Source organism: Sus scrofa, chromosome 10 (genome assembly GCF_054392235.1).
Source record: "Sus scrofa isolate SSC_HxYL_T2T_F1_AM1 chromosome 10, Sscrofa_HxYL_maternal_Yorkshire_Landrace_v2.0, whole genome shotgun sequence".
Classification (NCBI taxonomy): domain Eukaryota; kingdom Metazoa; phylum Chordata; class Mammalia; order Artiodactyla; family Suidae; genus Sus; species Sus scrofa.
In genome coordinates, this window is record NC_139392.1 from 3,809,471 (window position 1) to 3,820,227 (window position 10,757).

General features: G+C 38.8%; 1 protein-coding gene across 2 annotated transcripts in view; it reads left to right on the forward strand.

Annotated features, from left to right (window-relative positions):
- The window catches only part of LOC102166310 (uncharacterized), a 671,646-nt gene that overhangs the window by 529,861 nt on the left and 131,028 nt on the right, over positions 1–10,757 (forward strand). The window contains exons 3-4 of one of the 2 annotated variants that reach the window (XR_014817250.1): positions 6,682–6,753; positions 7,033–10,036. The exons of the other annotated variant lie outside the window; for it this stretch is intronic. The gene's annotated coding sequence lies outside the window, so the exon portion shown is untranslated. Of the gene's footprint in view, positions 1–6,681; positions 6,754–7,032; positions 10,037–10,757 lie in introns of those variants that run through there. 2 annotated transcript variants of the gene reach the window in all.

Consider the following 10,757-nt stretch of genomic DNA (forward strand, 5'->3'; position numbering starts at 1 on the left):
AGTTGAGTCATCTCACTTGTGACACTTACTTTAAATGCAATCTGTTTAACTCCAAGTATTACCGACTTTGGAAAACATAGGCCCTTTTTTCGAGGGCATTTCTCTTATCCGTGTGTAGGCAGCTTGTTGAAGTGCTTCCAAAGAGAAAAATCCCATCTCATTCGATGTAATATACTTTGACTCGTTTTCATGGCAAGTGTCTCTTCTAATGAAGGATGACTGTGGATAAATGCCTCCTGCTCTCAGGGAAGGGCTTCCGCAAGTTCCCATGCAGATCTGCATTCACAGTCCACAGGGCAAAGGTGTCTGAGCATTCTCCCAGTGTTCCCTGTAATAAGACTTGTTCTTTTCCAGTCTTTGGGTAGTCGTTGGGAGACCGTTCTCCACGGGCATCTCATATTTCTGCCCATCTTGCAAGCAGAGGCACTGATGGCTTTTGTAAACTGCCTTGGAAAATAGTGTCTCTCTCTCCAGAGCAAAGGCTAAGTGTGTTTACTGCCCATTATAAAGATTCGGGTTCCTTGAGTTCAGGCTTTCTGTCTTGTAAGTCTTGTAATGCAGACCCTTGAGTATGTAACACAAACCGTTGAATATGCAGCTGTTACCCTGCCTCTGCACCTTACTTTGTGGCCGTGGGACTCCAGTGTCCTGATACTTTGGCTAGTGCTTTTGCTTGGAGTAATAACATCTTTTGTTTCAGATTTAGGAGTCTCGTGTCCTCTCCTAGCATCTATGGGATTGTAGTTGGCTAATTGTTAGCTTAAAAATAGGATAACATCCCGTATTCTTCCAGTGAGTGAGGATGGTGAGATAAGATATATTATCTTAAGCATTGTGATATGGAATTAATTAATTAAAGCTTTGGGTTTTTTTAAATTAAAACTTTGGTTTTAACAAACACGTATATATTGAATAACACTTTACTGATGGCTGCGTTGTGTGTTAAGTTTAGAATAGTACGAAGAAGAAATGTTTCATTTGGTTTCTGTATGTGCGTATATTCGGTGTTAGAGGGAGGGTAAAACTCAGTTTGCATAATGTATAGCATAGCTCTTCACAGCCAGTACATTGCGTGCTTTGTTGAAAAGTTGCTACTCTTCTAAGCTTAGCATTTTAATCTTGAGAGAAGAGTAAACTTAAGTAAAAACAGTTGTTAAAAATTCCCAGGTCCTTTCTACCTTTACGGTTCCTCGTTTATTTTCTCACATTGCATGTCCCCAAGAAATTATACTTCTCCTAAGGCATGATTCAGAGGCACTCATGCTTAATAAAACTCTCTCTGTTCACATTCAAATATGGTTATATTTTAAAACTTGTATAGTTTAATTACTACTAAATAATTTCTTAAATTCATGGAACATTATAATTGTTTATAAGTTTGGTAGCATTCTCTTAAAATATTTAAGAAGCCTAATTTAAACAACAGTTTTAAATAATTCAAATACAGTTTCATAATAGATGCATTTCATAAAAAAATTTTCATTAGCACTTTACTTTGATTTAAATACGTCTTTATTTCATACTATAGATTTAATAAAGGTAATTCAGCATAATAATTTTGTTATTATACTTAGGGTTTAGAATTGCCTGAAAATGCAAATTCAGGGAGATATAATAATGTTCTTTTTCATTATGCAATTTTAGCAGATTTTTAAAAATATTGTCTGATAATTATAATTTAATAGTAATAAATGTGTTTGAGATGAGTGAGTTATGTATATTTTATGGTTTTTTTTTTCCTTTTTCAACACCCTATATTTCATAGACCAACTCGGGTAGTTTATTAGGGGCTGGCAACTTCCGTTGTGCAGAAATGACAGCTGACTCGCAAGAATCAGCATGCTTTCATGCGCACTGTACTTTCTTTTCTCTTAGTTCTTCTTTGGTGCTTATTTCTTCCCTGCTTCTGTTTCCATGATTACCTTGCTTTCTTCTTCCCTTTTTGTTTGTTTGTTTTTTACACCCTTAGAGGGCTGGCCCAAGGGAGTCACAGGCAGGGCTTGGTGGGTGGAGGGGAAGGAAGACTCCAGAGTGTTTCCCTGTCTGTCTTGGGTGTTAGATGGTGTCTCCCATCAGGGACTGTGTTTTCCATCCATCCAAACATGACTTTCTTTCTGTGGTTCCAACTCGTGCCAGGCTGCTCACATGGCCTTCCAGCCCCAACAGACATTTCCCACTTTCAGGGTCTGTTTATACCCCCTCCTCTTGTGTGCCTCTAGCCCTAAAGCAATAGTGCTTCCTGCTAATGTCAGTCTCAGTGTTTCACCACTGGCCTCTGCCTAGCTTTTCTGCTCACCCATCACTTTTTTCCTTTGTATTTTTTTTTTTTTTTTTTTTTTTTTTTTTGGACGTGGCATGCTTGATGTGCAATCTCAGTTCCCAGACCAATGACTGAATCCAGGCCACAGTGGTGGAAGTGAGGACCCCTAACCACTAGACCACTAGGGAACTCCCTCACCCATCTCTTTTATAACTAGTGCTGTGTATTAAATTTCTTCTTTTTTTTTAATGGCTGTCCCTGCAGCATATGGAAATTCCTGGGTCTAAGACTGAATCCAAGCCACAGCTGCAACATACACAGCAGCTGCAGCAATGCTGCAGTTCTTTTAATCCACTGCCCCGGGCCAGGGATCAAACCTGCACCTCTGCAGAACCCAAATTGCTGCAGTTGATTCTTAACCCACTGAACCACAGGGGGAACTCCTTCTTCTTTTTATCTTACCCAGAATGGCTTCTGTTTTTCCTACTGGACCCTGAAAACTCTCTTGAAGGGATAAAACATTTTATTTCTCTTCTAGTCAGGGTTTCATTTCCTTTTAGCCTTTCCTCTAGGTTCTTCTCTCATCTCTTTTAGCTTTTGACCCCCTCAACTGGCATTGACTTTTTTGCAGATAGCATAGCCCATGATGACAGCTACCCAATTTTGCAGTATGGAAAAAAATGCCAACGGAATTTCTTGGTAAACATCTTACGTATCATATTATAACATAAATAAAATAAAGTCTTTTAAAAAATAGTTCCTCAGGGAGTTCCCACTGTGGCACAGTGGAAATGAATCCCACTAGTATCTATGACGATGTAGGTTCAATCTCTGGCCTCCCTCACTGGGTCAGGGATCTAGTGCTGCTGTGAGCTGTGGTGTAGGTCACAGACATGGCTCAGATCCTGTGTTGCTGTGGCTGTGGTGTAGACTGGCAGGTGCAGCTCTGATTTGACCCCTAGCCTGGGAACTTCCATGTGCCATGGGTGTAGCCCTAAAAAGTAAAAAAAAAAAAAAAAATAGTTCATCAAAACTGTCATTGTGTGTGTGTGTGTGTGTGTGTGTGTGTGTTGTATGCGTGTGTGTGTGTGTGTGTGTGTTGTATGTGTGTGTGTGTGTGTGTGTGTGTGTGTTGTATGCAGATACATGATTAAGAGAGATGAAAGGAGAGCAGGGCATTGAAGTCCAACTCCAGTCCCAGCCACTCATCTGGCTTTAGAGCTTTGCGCTAATTACCTCTTACTGTCTCTCCTGCCTCATTTCATGGTTAGCAGATTACCCTAACCTTGGAAGAAGCAGGGGAAGATGGCAAGTTTTCTCAGTGTCACACTGAAGCATTGTGTGACAGGTTCATACAAGGATTATTTTATTGTCTAGGGCAAAGGTTTGGCAAATTATGGCTCATGGATGAGATCCAGCCCAAGGCCTGTGTGTTCAGCCCTTAAGATAAGTGTGGACTTTACATTTTTAAAAAGAAAAAAAAAGGGAGTTCCCTGGTGGTGTAGTGGCCTAAGGATCTGGTATTGTCACTGCTGTGGCTCAGGTTCAATCCCTGACCTAGGAACTTTCACATGCCATGGGGGTGGCCAAAAATAAAATTTTTTTTAAAGTGGAAATAAACTGAGACTAATATGTGATAAAGGTTTTTTTTTTGTTTGTTTTTAGCACACAAATACTAAAATATTTCCTATCAGGCACTCGATAGAGAATGTTTGCCAACCCCCAGCCCTGCTGTGGAGGAGTGAACCATTGTTTGACGTAACTCCTTACTGTTGATCAGGGTTTAGCTTCCATGAAAGTAGATGATAGCTTACAGACTGACGAGTTGCAGATCCATTGGAAAGCAAGGGATTTGTGTCTGGTGAGAAAGAGAAAGAACATGGCCGCAGTGCTCGCCAGGACCTTAATTAGTTTCCTACATCACCTTGCAATTGTATTTTAGCATCTTCAACTGAGGAGGAGTAGTTCAGTCTCTCTCATTCTCTTTGGAAACATGTACTACCCTGCTGGTTCCCTTCTTAAGAAGGAAAATGATTTTGTCAACATGTGTTTATTTTACATTTGCATTTGAATGAATTTTACACTCTTAGAATTTAAGCTTTGACAGTCCATGGGCCGCCTCCGTCTTTCCTATTTAGCTCTCAGTTCTTTTGGGGTTTTACTACCACATGATGTGGGATCACCGTGGATTTGCCTATATTGCTTATCTTAAAAACAAGTCTGGGTGTTCTCACACCAGAACTCTAATCAGAGGCCTCTCTGAGTTACTCCACTTTCTCTTTTTTAACATATGGTCTGATATCTGCAGTGTTGAGTCTTTTGTCTCTAATGCTCATCTCTTCATACCTAAGAGTTGTATGTTTATTAAGAGAGCGTGTTTTTTTTTTCTTTTCTCTTTATGAAGTTTTACTTATTGTTCATATGCAATTTGATTCAATAATACACAAGCAAATAAAATCAGTGCAGGAAGAGAGAGTGGAGTCAATGAACTATGCTAAAGGCTACGAAAAACAAAGATGAATTGCTAAATAATCGCCCTGCAGTTACGTCTGGGTGAAGCCACAGCCAGAGGTTGGCAAGCTTGACTGTGACCAGGCCTCTGCTTGGAAATGCCCGGTTTTGAAACACCTGTGCTCCTTGTCAGGCCCCTCTGTTCACTGTGGCCATCGTATGCTTTATGGGTCATACGGAGCTCATACAGATGTAACAACATCTTCTTAGGTTGCCATTGGAGCTAAGAGGAGTTAACTGGGGTTAAAGGCCCCATCACAAGGAGGCTCCTCTCTCTTAACCTATGGCCCGGAATCCAGAATACACCTGTAAGGCATCTGAGAGCCATGGGAAAGCAGTGCCTATTGAGCTTTCCTACGCAAGTTAAGAAACCATAGGGAATTACCATAAATATTCTAAGTGCGGACCCCATGCCTAGACTGGGCTCCCACCCTTGGAAAATACAAATCTGGAAGAATTCCTGCACTCAGCCTATTTCTTTTCTTTTCTCTCTCTCTCTTTTTTTTTTTTTTTTTTTTTTTTTTTTTTGTCTTTTTGCCTTTTCTAGGGCTGCTACCATGGCGTATGGAGGTTCCCAGGCTAGGGGTCTAATTGGAGCTGTAGCTGCCAGCCTACACCACAGCCACAGCAATGCCAGGTCCGAGCCACATCTGCTACCTACACCACAGCTCATGGCAACGCCGGATCCTTAACCCACTGAACAAGGCCAGGGGTCGAACCCGCAACCTCATGGTTCCTAGTCAGATTCGTTAACCACTGAGCCATGACAGGAATTCCATTCAGCCTATTTCTTTAAGTTCTCCTTCACTTTAAAGAAACTGGAACTGTAATGTGAAGAATTCTTATGATGAGTCTAAAGTCAAAAGATAAGGACGACAAACTGAAACCCAAATCACTGATTCATACTCACAGAAAAAATATTTTAGGTAGTGCTTCCTTATTTATTTATGTATTTATTTTTATGATTCCCCACTTTAACCAGTCCTCATCTTATTGAACAAGATGACCTGCAGTCACCTAAGGGGCTTAAAAAACATAAAGGTATTTGAGCAGGTATTTTGATGATCTGAGATTAGAAAGTCTTGAGTTTATGAAAATTATATAGCTTCTGGCTTTCTGGGAATTTTGGATTATTATCAACGCTCACGGAACATTTCACAAAATATCAATATCACAGTTCCCTCCAGGTATCAGAGCCTTGCCTACCAAATTAATGGATTTTTAAAAATATGAATATCAATTATAATGCATGATTCATACCCTGGTAAAGATACAGAATAGGTTCATCTGGTGAGTCGTGATTTAGGTTAGAGGGATAAAGAGTGGTGTCAGTGGACAGAAAAGGCATTTTGGAGAGGAGTTTAAAAGACCAGAGGGGTTTAAACAAGTTTTTATGTGGTGATACTTCTGGCAGAAGGAGCAGTGGATATACATATTTGACCATGGCATAGCCAATTCTAACATTTTGGTCTCATTGGAATGTAGGATGGTGTCGAGATGAGGGGTGGATATTCCATGAGAGGTGAGGTTCAAATAAGAAGCAGGAATGATGTTAGGAATGGGTTTTGATTGCCAGACTAAGAAGTTTGGAAACTATCTTGAGCATAATGAGTGTCCATTAACAGTTTAGGTAAGAGGGTGATTATATGATTTTCTGATCAAAAAGCTCTCAGAAATACACAAGGGAGTCATGGTGAGGCAAGACTGGCAAAGAGGGTGCCTGTTCGGTGGCTGTTGCAAAGGCAGAGGAAATTCTGGGGCGCTGACATACAGCAGCAATAGGGGATATGGAAATAAACTGAATCAACGACTTCTACTAATGCTTGATCGAAACAGAAGTTCATTTTCTTTCACAATATTTGATGATGAAGCACATAATTATAAATGCACCATATTTTTTTATTTTGAAGGGAATTTAAGAAATGAACTTTATCTGAATTCCTATGTTCATTGGACACAAACCTATAAGAAGGTTACACACGGTAAGTTCATCTGTGCTCACTTTTTTTTTTGCATTCAAAACATCAGTAGTAAGAAACCACGTCCGACTAACCACACCAGATGAAAGACTGATTTATCTTTCTCATCTCTCCACAATAGTACAAAATAATCAATGAAAGGGGAGCAAAGCATAGAACTGTGTCAGACAATTAATGAAAATGTGTTACTCTTTTGGTTTCTATGATACTGTGGTATTTGTCATCTGTATTCATTTTTTAAACTAATTTTGTGTTCAGACGTCTGTATTCCTTTTCTTAAAGAGGGTGCTCCAAATGATATAAGCTCAGACCTCAGAAGACCTGAGTCCCCGGGGAGTCAGAATAGCCACAGTGATGGAGACTGGGGGGCGCAGGTGCCCCAGAGCGTGTTCTGACCGCAGGGAAGGAGAAGGGGAATGGAAACCTGCCTTTGGGCAACTAGGCAGCAGGCAGAGAAGGAGGAGCCCTGGAAGCAGACGAAACAGCAGCAGCTAGGGAACAAAGGCACTATTGGGAAAAGACGTCTCCGAGACCTCGTGAGTTGAGTTTTCAGGAGGAAGCCAACGGCTATCAGGAGAGGGCTGGGAATTGGACACAAGATTTCATTGCAAACAGCCTTGGCAGGTTCAGGGACACATGAGGGACAATGACAAAAGCCCCACACGAACTGAGGATGAGGAAGTGAAGGACAGAAGTGCGGATCGCATTTTCCCGACGCTTAGAAGTGAAGGGTATACATTATGGTAGAAAGAGAGCAGAGGGACAAACAGTGAGAGAAGCTGTCTCACGACAAAGGCGAAGACGTGCGCCTTTGCAGCTGCTCACGGAAACCAGAGAGAAGCCTGCGCTTCCTGACATCCTTCAAAACCACGAGACGTGGGCAGCGCTCCCACCTGATTTGTTCAGTGGAAGCCCTTTAACCTAAGCCTACGTCTTGGTCTCCCTTCGGTTCTTCTGCTTCTCTGCAAGACACTTCTGTTCGGTTAAGCATTGCTCCTCCATTCTTCCAAGGCCCAAATCTTGAACCCCCGCCTCGTCCCCAGTGTTGAGCCAACCGCCGGGGACCTGAGCCTTTTCCCCGCCCTTTCTCTTCACTGCGCCTGCGCCTTCTCTGCTCCTCCTGCTCCCCGACCCTCCACGCTCGTACATACGTAGGTGCACCTGCGGTGGTTTCATCCATTATTTCACAATTTCTCTTTCCTCCGTCTCAGCTAATTCCATGTCTTTATATTTATATGTTTATATATTTTAAACATATATTCCACATGTTCGTAGTCCTGCAGGTAACATTTACGCTGGAGTTCTTTTAATTGTACATTTCGTACAAAGAAAAAACTTTTCTCTGTGAAAATAACTTTAAACTAGAAGCTATTGTACAAATGCTGCTGTCTTTCCAGTTTATGGTACACTCTTGGAAGGCTTTAGAAAACCTTTTGCGTTTTCCGCACTAATTGCCTCAGCATTGTTAATTCGATGAGAAATTCTTAAAACTCAACTGATCAGACAGTAGTTATTAAATGCTTAGAAATATGCTGTTGGAGTCTTTCAACATTGACTTAAGAAATATTCCTTCACGTTTCAGGGCTAATGATTAAATTTTAATTTTAATTACAGAAGGAGAAAATATGTATTTTGCTTATATTTAGACCTTTCCCCCAAAGATATTGGTTTAGAAAATAGATCTTTTAAGTAACACTTGTTTTCACTTTTTTTTTTCCTGAGGCTTTACACTTGCTAGAAATGGTATTCTGAAACCCACTTTATATAGACTTAAAAATAATCAACTGAACTAAGTAATTTATGCTTTCAAAAGACAGAAGCTTAAAAAGAAACAGTTTCTTAAGTGGATATATATATGTATGTGTGTGTGTGTGTGTGTGTGTATGTGTGTGTATGTATATGTTCATATATACATGTAACCTTAGATTTCTCAATGAAGTTCTAAATTTACTTCAAGCCATCACATAATGATGCTTTTTACTCTTCACTGGCTTTTACCACTTAATATGAAAACTACATTTGGGAAAATGGCTTTTATCAGGCTTAAATCGCATTGAGGGCTCATGGTTTGAAGTCTCCAATCAATCTTTGACCTTCTAGTGTTGGGGCTTATTTACTCATTTTGAAAGACTGCATCTAACAAAAAAAGAAAATCCTATAAAAGAATCTGTAAAATTTTTTGACAATAAACAATGCTTTAAAAGCAGATTTTTAGTTGCTCAATCATAAGTTCAACATTCAAATGTCCCTTGAAGGTGCTGTTGGTTTTTAATAATAGATTTTGGTATATCCCATAAAAGGTTCATATTCAGACATTAAACAAACGGTGCTGTGAATGATTAGTTTTAAAATCTACTTTTTCTAGTACATAATAGGAATTTCCTGTGTCTTTTCTGTTTATAAGAAGTAAGGAAAACCAGTCATGTGATTTTGATTCATGATTATGTCTTTGTGCTAAACATGGCATATTTGGAAAGTAGAACAAAAGCAATAATTCAAAGGCATAACTCACAAAATATTTACTTTTTAAAGACCTAAAACTGATACCATAAGACATTTTAATTAAAATATATATGAAACATATGCAATAATATTTAATATAGCTACATTATGAAACATTTGTGTTCTTACCAGTTTTTAAAAAGAGCCAGGTATTTATTGTATTTTATGTCTAAGTCATCATCATACACAAAATTAATTTACAACTTATTTTCCATAATGCACAAAATGAATAAATGTATCAGAACAAGGAAACTACCATAACTACCAAAACTACCAATTTTTTAAACCATATTTGCAAAAAATTAACTGCTTCAAAATTCTTATTTTTAAAAATATAAGTCAATGAATGATGTTTTATGTGAGATATCCAGGAATGTTAGTTAAAACAATCATCCAAGAAAAAATGTGAATTTGTTAAGATAGTTTTCTTTCTTTAGAAATACCCATCTCTGAATTGACTCTGGATGTAAGACAAGACCTAAATATCCAATGGCTGAACAATAACCCAATTAAACTTCATGGGGTGTTTTTTTTTTTTTTTTTTCCGCTTTACTAGACATCCAGTCCTATTTTTGAATCTTAAATGAAATGAAAGAAAAATGATGTGATTTCTTAAAGAAATGAGGTCATTTAAAAAATGTTATTTTCCCACCCTCTGTTTGTTATAAATGGAAACAACCAATATCTGTTCATTATTATAATTAATTACGCACATGTATTTTACATTCAAATGCCCACTGTAGATAGTAGTTATAATAAAACATATACAACTCTTCTGAAATGGTATAGCTGAAGTGAATAGTTATCTCTTAATACTCATTCTCTGTGCTTTCCAATTAAAATGCGATGGCAAATGACAAAACAATAAAGGGAACATAGAACAATGGCTCTTTATTCCTGTAATAATTGATTACTGCTGTGATAACCTCCCATCTTTTTCACATAGTTGTGAAAAGAGTTCCTTCGAATTAATTGGCATCACCATGAAAAAAAAAATTACCTGACTATGTAGTTCGAAAGCAAATCTAGCCCACAATTGATATAATTGGAGTGAAATATAGGTATTGTGTGGGTGAAAGCTAGGGATGGAATTTTTGCAGAGGCAATAAATGTGTGGAGGTTAGTGACACTGAGACCAAATTGCCTGTTTTTGTTTTTAAAGAGATCTTTCTTTTTTCTTTCTTCCCTTCTTTCTTCTTTTCTTTCTTACTCCCTTTCTGTCTGTCTGTCTGTCTTTCTTTCATGGATCTCTTAAGTTATCTAACAGTGATTCGTAGTGACTCGTTATGTTAGAACATGCCCTAAATGATTGGGAAGATTAGCTGACTGGCTTCCATTTAAAGGAAACCAGGTCTATATAACTTAAAGTTCTGGAGAATGGGTTTGAACTTTCCTTGAAATTCCAGAACATAAATCCAGACAATTCTCCAAAGGTTTGGGCCAGAATGCTCCTACTGTTTAAAAGCCAAGCTGATACTAAGCTTGTTAGAAAGGATATTGGAAAG